This window comes from Mustela nigripes, chromosome 1, assembly GCF_022355385.1.
Source record: "Mustela nigripes isolate SB6536 chromosome 1, MUSNIG.SB6536, whole genome shotgun sequence".
Classification (NCBI taxonomy): Eukaryota; Metazoa; Chordata; class Mammalia; order Carnivora; family Mustelidae; genus Mustela; species Mustela nigripes.
The window spans coordinates 153,495,717-153,504,762 of NC_081557.1; the positions used below are offsets into that span (position 1 = coordinate 153,495,717).

The 9,046-nt window shown below is 37.7% G+C and overlaps 1 long non-coding RNA gene across 1 annotated transcript; it reads left to right on the forward strand.

Annotated features, from left to right (window-relative positions):
• Window positions 1–1,969: 1,969 nt before the first annotated feature.
• Window positions 1,970–8,442, forward strand: LOC132014009 (uncharacterized). The gene is made up of 3 exons (XR_009403182.1): window positions 1,970–2,080; window positions 6,619–6,701; window positions 7,862–8,442. It is a non-coding gene; the product is annotated as an uncharacterized LOC132014009 (long non-coding RNA).
• Window positions 8,443–9,046: the final 604 nt, after the last annotated feature.

The following is a 9,046-nucleotide window of genomic DNA, read 5'->3' on the forward strand; positions in this document are numbered from 1 at the left end:
TACTTATTTGCATGGTATTCTGGGGCAATATGTAGGATTGATTTTTTGCTGCATTTCACTTTCTATTCATCCTGCTTATTGATTCTTTTAGTAATTTCTTTCTCTTAGCAGCCTCATTCTTAATGGATGAGTTATCCTTTTGAATCTTTTAGAAGTTACTAGTTGTGCTTATTTTCAAATGCTCCTTGGTTGCTTGGGGTCATTTGTTTCTTTTGTTTATAGATTTTATTGGCTTTTCCTTATGTTGTTGATTTTCCTGAAATGGTTGCTTAAGATTCATTGTCTGTTAGATCTATAGTCGATATTTTAGATTGCTCTTGACAGCAGGAGAATATTCCAGTGTTCACATGAAAGTTTATGTTGTCTTGGCAGTGAATATAGATTCAGATGATGCAGACTCAATCCTGTGTATGTGCGCGTGCATGTGTGAGTGCACGTGCATGTGTGTGTGTGCACCCATGCCCACAGTAGCAAAAGTGAGACCAAGTTGGCTTTCTTTCTTTCTCTCTTTCTTTCTTTCTTTCTTCTTTCTTTCTTTCTTTCTAAAGATTTTATTTATTTATTTGGCAGAGAAATCACAAGTAGGCAGAGAGGCAGGCAAAGAGAGAGGGGGAAGCAGGCTCCCCGCTCAGCAGAGAGCCCAATGTGGGACTAGATCCCAGGGCCTTGAGATCACGACCTGAGCCAAAGGCAGAGGCTTAACCCACTGAGCCACCCAGACACCAGCCCTAGGTTGGCTTTCTATTGGGGAATACTTACTTGTATCTTCTTCTTCCTCTTCTTTTTAAGATTTTATTTATTTATTTTAGAAAGAGCATACAGGTGAGCTGTTGGGGTGCAGAGAGAGAGAGAGAGAGAGAGAGAGAGAGAATCTCAAGCTTGACACAGAGCCCAGTGCAGTACTCCACTTTGCGACACTGAGGTTACCTCCTGAAGGGAAACCAAGAGTCAGATGCTTAACGTGCGGATCCACCCAGGAGCCCTAGTTGTATATCTTCTGTGGGTGGAGGCTTTGTGTCTTTTATGGCTGCAATGGATCACTTGAAGCTCTGTCCTGCTTCTCTATGCTGCAGATCCCAATCCATCTTGAAGGGCTTTACCAGTGGAAGGCAGTTGCTCAGAGTTAGACTCTGTGCACATGAGATCAGTAAAGCCAACGACACCCGGCTCACTTTTTCTGGGACCCATTCCCTCTGAACTTAGTCTTCATGATTCAGCTCTGTTGCATTTTTCCATCAGTTTAGTCTCATAAAAATGCTTTTTGGTTCTGCTGTGCTGATGACACATTTCCTGGCTGGACAGGATTGCTGAGGATTTGTTTTTATGTTATTTCAATGGGATTTTTTGAAGTAAGAAAGATAAAGACAGGCATCTTGAACCAGAAATGTTGAGTCAAAAATTTAGAATGGAGAAATACATCTTTTATATTGTGTTGTGTGCTATGATTAGAAGCAAAGGAGAAAGTAAGTTCTCTGCACCGAAAAACCATGTCACATACTTGAACTATATTTTCCATAGAACTCAGAACAATAAGTATTTTTATGGTCGAATGCTTAAAAACACTTTCTCAAAATCAGATTTATTCTTCTGAAGTATCTAGATAAATGTTCCAAAAATGTCCACTTACTATTTTAAGTTTACTAATTGTACTAATTTTGTGCCACATTCCAGATATCATCTCTTTATTTCCCAGACAAAACTAAGAAAATAATTTCAGCTTTTTAAATTTTAATGCAGCATTTTTGCTACTTTCTTCTTTCTAGCTTCTAACACCTATGTGTTAGACCAAATGTTATGGACCGAATGTATCCCATCCAAATGCATATGACGAAGTCCTAATCCCCAGTGTGATGGTATTAGGAGGTAGAGTCTTTGGGGAAGTAATTAGTTTAGATAAGATCGTGAGTGTTAGGCATAATGGGATTAGTGTCTTTATAAGAGGAGGAAAAGATAACAGAACTTCCTCTTTCCACTTGAGCACACAGCAAGAAGGTAGCCGCCTACAAGCCAAGAGAAGAAGCCTCAGAATGAAACCAACCTGGATAGCACTTTGCTCTCGGACTTCCCAGCCTCTGGAACTGTGAGAAATAGATTTCTGTTGTTTGAGCCACACAGTTTATGGTATTTTGTTACAGCAGCTTGATCTGATTAAGACACCAATAACATTGAGAGTTTCTGGAATAGGATTGCCAAAGTGGCACCTCAAGTAGAAGTCTTTGAATGGAGACTTTGGACTGATTAATTCCATTTTCAGCCTATCTTCAGTACATTCTCTTCTGCTTCATTTATAGTTTTGTGTTCCTATAGGCTTGTGCTTCTGGAATTTCTCATTTCTCTTGTATTTAGACTTGTGTGTACCTCAAGAGTGCTTGTGTTTTTATCCTTAAAACCGTAAGTAGAGCAATTTCTGAGAAATAGTTGTTGTTTAATAATGTTCTTTAAATGAATGAAACATATTTCTCTGCTACATCAAGTATAAATAGCTCAAACAAAAGGGAATTTTTGTTTTCAATCCAAACAAAAATTTAAATCATTTTCAATCCAAACAAAAATTTAAACAGATCTAGAAGCTCAGTATTGACACTAAAAGAATCTCTATTATTGAAAATGAAATGTCTTGCCTCTGAGCTTGTGGTAGTTAATAAACTTGATCTAATCACATTTTAAAATTGTGTATTTAGAACAGAGATCTGCCTCAGAGACTATTTCAACATGAAACTTTAGAGTTTGATGTGTATACTGAGCTTTGAGAAGATAGATTCTTTCATTGCATTTTGAATCAAAATAATAACAAGCAGTTAAAATGTATGGTTGTGGGGGATGGAAAACAGAGAGTTTCTCTTTATTATGTATTTTTCTTCCTAAGTATAAATCACTATAATTGCTTTTGAAATAAGCACAAATATGACTCAGCAGTCTTATCAGTTATCGTTCCAGTCCCAAAGATTTACTGTGTGGCCCTATGAGAATCACAAGTAGCTAAGGAACTCACTTAGGAAATGACGACAACAAAATAACCTTTTGCGTCTCAGTTACCTGGGCCTGGTTGTAGTTATTACTAGAAAGCTGTGGTGACTGCTGCAGCCTGCACTGCTGTTGGATAGTGAGAGTACTTCATGTATGTTCCACATTGTTTCTATGGGATAAATCACCTGAATTACTAAGATTTCATTTTGTTTGAAATGCACTAATCACATAATGGATGCAGTGGCTTAGCTGACTCAGGTAGGAGTGACGTCACAATTAATTCACGGTGGCGATTAAAAGCAGCATTGAGAGGGGTGTCTCTATTAGGGAAATGATTTGCTCCAACAGCACTTAAAAATATCAGAATCAGTAAATAACTTGTTTGAAGTGAAGAGATCTCCAGGATACGATTCATGAATCAACACTGTTACAAGTGTAAACTCTGTGGATGGCTTTTTACATATTTTATTTCCATCACCCATCAAGAAGGCACTGTGCATCTTTACCACACAATTGTTTATATGTTCAATTGCAAGCGCATCTTAGCGAAGAAGATTTGAGTCCCTTGCCAACTAAATGGCAGCTGAAACATATAGAGAACGCTCAGTGATGATTTCTGTTTATTTTTTAAAAGATTTCACTTATTTATTTGAGAGAGAGGGAAAGAGTGAGAGAGCAGGAACACAAGCAGGCGGAGGCAGAGGGAGAGGCAGACTCCCCACCAAGTAGGGAGCCCAACACGGGACTTGAGCCCAGGACCCCGGGATCATGACCTGAGCCAAAGGCAGCCACTTAATTGACAGAGACACCCAGGCCCCCAATTTGTGTTTATAATGGAATGAAGCAATATGTGCTGCCCCCAAATGTGAGTGACTCTTTGGCATATGAATTATTTTAAGCTGATTATTTTTAAGAAACAGAAGGCTCAGGAAGTTTTTCTTTTTGCCTCCTTGCTAACTGCCTTAAAGAATTTAGATAGAGGACTTGCTCCAGGAAGGGAGCTCTCATCATAGATAACGATTGTATAATATGAACTAGGTATGGTAGACAAGGAGGAAGCTAGCAAGGCCTGTTTGATCAAAGTTCTCCACGTCCTGTTGTTTCAGATGGTCTAGCAAACATGTATTTACTAAACATTTGCTCTTTTTCATCTTCCTGTGAATTGTTTTCCTTTCCTCTCAAGTCCTAGACCTCAACCCTCTTCTTCTTAGTTCAGGATGACATATATACCTGTCTTTGGAATCTTTCCTGTTTATGGGGATTCTTCATATGTACATACTTAAGTTTGATTTTCTCTTGTTAATTTGTCTCATGACGTTTTAATTCTTAGATCAAGAAGAATCATGAAGGGTAAAGGAAAAAAAAATTCTCCCAACAACAGCTAGTTTTAAATGTCAAAACTTCCAAGTAACATTGTACCTATTTGTATAGTTTACTTTCCAGCAAGCACTGCATGGTTATGTAAGCTGTACTTCATCCAAGAATTAAAATGTGAATGTAGACTAAGAATGTATCTTAAATTCATTATATTCTTACAATGCACTATTTACTCCATTTCAAGATAATGAAGACATCCATCATTTTTATTCTGTTATTCTGGTTTGTGTTAGAGGAAATTTCATCATTTCTCAGAACATCTTGATGTTATTTTTTTTTGCAAAGTGACAAGTTTAGTTTCAAGATCCTCCAGATATGCTCTCTTAAAATTGGTGAATTAAAATTTCTTATCATTCTTTCCTGAGACTTTATCTTTCGGTGAGCCCTTGAGATTTGCAAGTCAGTAAACCAAGCTCTCTTCTCTCCAAGCAAAGAATCCTGGCAATGTATAGTAGATGTGCAGATGCGGATTCTAATTCCCACCCCAGTTAATACTTGCTAAGCCATGTTTGTAAGTCATTAAACTACAGTGTAGCTTCATTTATTAAATGGATTACTTCCTGACCTCAATGTGTCCTGTCTAAAATAAACCTGAAGTACTTTGTGCTTTGTAAGTACCTCATAACATGTTTAGCAATAAAACAGCACAGTGCAAAAGAACTCCATTAACATTATATTACTAGAGGAAAATAATCAAATTTTTATAAGTGTAGGAGTAGAGAAGTACTAAAAAGATGGTATTGACTTATACTAAATGCTAATGGTTTAAAAACAAATGTGATGAAAGTTAATACAAAAAGTACCAAGGTTCCATTTGTACTTTTTAATAAAATAACCCAGTTATACTCAGAGACTGTATCTATATATCTAATTTTACAGAAGCATAAATTCATAAGATTGGAAGGGACTTCTGAAACTATTTAATCCAATTTCCATTTCACTCTTATTGGATACTTGCTTAACAAAAGATTATTTGGCTTCAACTGAAATATCCCTAATGGTACACACACTTCATTAACTACCTTTAGTTGCTTGAAAATTCTTTCGAAGTCTGTTTCCTTATAAATTCTATTCATTGATACTTATTTTGCATGCTAAGGAAACCAGAAAACAAAACAATACAAAAAACAAAAACAAAAACAAAAAAAACCCTGTTGGTTCTTCACCCTCTCAGGAGCTTCCCAGGTATTATCTGACACTGCCCTGTATGCAGAGGGCAGGGAGAAATGAAAGAGGGAAGCACCTCCATCTTGGTAGGTGGCAGGTTTAATAAGCAGAAGAACTTATACACAAGGCTTGTCTTGGACAGCAGCAAGATGAATGGATCCCTATGCGTGTCCACCAAATCTTAAAAATTAATAAGGAGACCTTAATTGGATTCAGTTAAGTGTACTGTGCAGGTGTTCTCTACATTACATCACTGTCTCAAGGCTTTGTTTTTACAGCAACCTCTGGGAGCAAGAAAGGTAAGCCCACATTCCAAGGACAGGAGTGGAGGTAAGGAGCTTCTGAGTGCCCAGGTCCAGCTAGCTCATGAGTGACCTGGTGGTCATGTCTTCCCCAATGCAAACCAAACCGAACCAAACCAAACAACTGTATGTTTCATATTAAAAGTCTTCAGACATTTGGGATAATTATCATAGTCCCAAGCATCTTATTCCTCAAAATATTTTTCTTTGTGACATCCCATGGCATCATTCTCTCTTAGCACTAACTGTGAACTATGATCTATTTATACACATCCTTCTGAAAGTCTGGCATCGGATTAACTCAGGCTCCAGAAATGGTAAGAGCAGTCTGGATTTGAACAGAAATAGCTAATATCTTCTAGCTTCCATTATGTTGTGAACTAATAGAATTCTGGCTGCCAAGTCATAGGACAAAAGTGCTGTTCTTTCTTTTGTCCTTCTTAGATCCCCTAAAAGGATAGATGTCTTCATTCATGTATTCATTTATTCAGGAAATACCTTTTGAGCACATACTAATTTTCAAAAATTTTCCTGTGTGTCGGAAATCAATAACGAATAGGATGGAGGTGACATTTGCTTTACAGAATTTATGGTTAGAAGAAGAGAGAGAAAGAAATATTACAGTTTGGGGCTTGCTAAGTAAAAAGTCTGGGGCTAAAGGAAGGAGTATAAATTACTTTGGGTGGTCCACAAAGTTCTCTTTGGGGAGATGAGAAGTAACAAGCCATTGACTGTGTATTTAAGAGTGCCCTCTATTGCTTTCATCTCCTCTGCTTCATGTTTGTTGTCGCTTTGTCCCCACTAGGGTGGCTGTCCACACCAGCTGTGCACCTCCTCTGGACCATACTGGAAGAGCTGCTGCCTTGTTCAGGTGATCTGCAGTGTGAGGTACGCCCATGCTCCAGTGGGGCTTCCTACCCTGGAGCCAAGAACTTTCTCTATATTCTCTATTAGTAAATATTAGTTGCCTAGAGTTGCCAATTACTACAAATTCAGATGGCTTAAAACAACAGAAATTATCTCACAATTCTGGAGGCTTGAAGTTCAAAAATCAAAGTGTCAGTAAGGCTTTGTTTTCCCGAAGGCTCTAGGGAAAAATCCATCCTTGACTCCTAGCTTCTGGTGGTTGCCAGGAATCCTTGGGCTTCCTCAATTTATGGAAATAACCCTCCTATCTCTGTCTCTGTGGTCACATGATGTTCTCTCTGTGTCTGTGCCCAAATTGTCCTCTTCTTAAAAAGATACCAGTCATTGGGTTAGAACCCATCCTAATCCAATAAGATCTCAACTTGATTATATCTTCAAAGACTCAATTTCCAAATAAGGTCACCATCATGGGTACGGATGGTTAGGACTTAAACATATCTTTAAAAGAGGACACAATTCGACCCACAGCACACACCAGTGTTTCCAGAAGCACTGAGTCTTTGTAGAGCTTCTTGCTGACCACCTATGTGTCTCCTCTGTTCAACTAACTTCTCTTTCACAAGCAGAGAAAACTCCACCCCAAACCTCGCCATTATGTCTAAGTCTTTTAGAAGCCTTACCAAAATAAATAGGCAAACAAATAAACAAACAAACAGAAGCCTTACTTGGGCTCCCAGTCATAGAATTACTTCTCTAATTTTTTTTAAAACCATAATCTTTTCTTTCCAGCAAGCAGACAGCCCCAGGAACCAGAGGTAGGGTGTGTCATGAGCACCCCAAATCATCTTCTCCTGATTTCCATGCTGCAATGTTGAACTTTCCTTGTACTTTTTCTGATTTCTTTCAGCAATTCCTGTGTTTCTCTTGGACATGGAGCCTGCTTGGGATTCTGTTCTTCCCTCTGTACAACCCTTCCTTCCCCCCTCCCCCCCCCCCCCCCCCCCCACACACTCTCTCAAAACAAACAAATAAATAAAAAATAAAAAAGTAAAAAATAGAAATTAAGGAGGTTTTTTCCGGAGAGAAGTTAGTGAAGATCTGAGGAAAGTAGTGTCCGTTCTGGCTCAATAAAGATACTTTGTTATACCAATAACACCAAGAATCTCTCCTTTCCCTGCAAGGATGAAGACTTAAGAGTGATTCGAAAGAGGGGACACATCAAGACTCTGCCTTGAGGTCATCTCTTCTCCCTGCTGAACTTGGAAACAGAGTGGAGAACTTAGCTGAGAAGCCTGCACAACTTTCAAAAGGAGATATGCAAAGAGAAACAGCAGGGTGAAACATTGAGTTAGGGGCCCAGTGAGCTATTGAACTAAGTGAAGAAGAAGAAAAGCTGATTTCTTAATTAAAAGCACATTTTTAGAAGCCTTTAAAATATGATACGAATATATGTGTTTATGGGCATATATATAAGTTTCTGTGTGTGTGTGTGTGTGTGTGTGCATGTGCACATATATGTGAAATTTGTGATAGAGGCAAGTTTTCTGATCGATGGAAAGATAAATTGCAGAGAGACCAGCAATAAATCAAGAGGTTCAACTCTGGCCCTATTTATATTTTTGCTTACTAAGAGAATTTCCTATTACTATTTTACATCCTCAGCTAAAAGATGCACATTTTAGTTACATTTTAGTGTCTCTAAAATCAGGATGTGTCTTAAAAATGATATTATCTTCTCACTATGGTGTTGTCCAGGAATCACTTAGGACAAGATTATCATTGCCTTTAAATACAAGAATATGGAAATAGCTTTACATATTGTCGTGGCCACTTCATTTGAATTATGTGCATTTTTGGTATCACACTATTGCTTTTAATTGTTTTTTAACATCTTTTAAAAATAATGTAATATAATTTAACTTTTCAATGAATATTTATTGCATATACAGAAAAGTAAAAACAACTTGAAGAAATTTATGTCTAAATACTTTTGAAGGACCCTTTCAAAATCTGTGAAACAAAATTTCTACCTGGCAAGAAACCTATGTGTCATAGTTTACTTGGGAACATTTTCTTGTTAGTGGTACATGACATCCATACATAATGATGCATCTCCAATAAATGACATATTAGAGTCAAGAAAATGTGGTAATTTATTCCCTCAAATACAGTGAAACATGAGCTATTCCAAATCCAGCCTCCCATAACTTCCTGACTTCCAGACTAATTCTACACTTATTTCTCCATAACTAGGAAAATAATCTCTCCTACAGCTACTAAACAGCCACAAAGGACCCAGGGAAAAATGACTCTATTTGTGAAAAATCTGAAGATAACTTTATGAATCTCATTGCTAGTACTCTGGT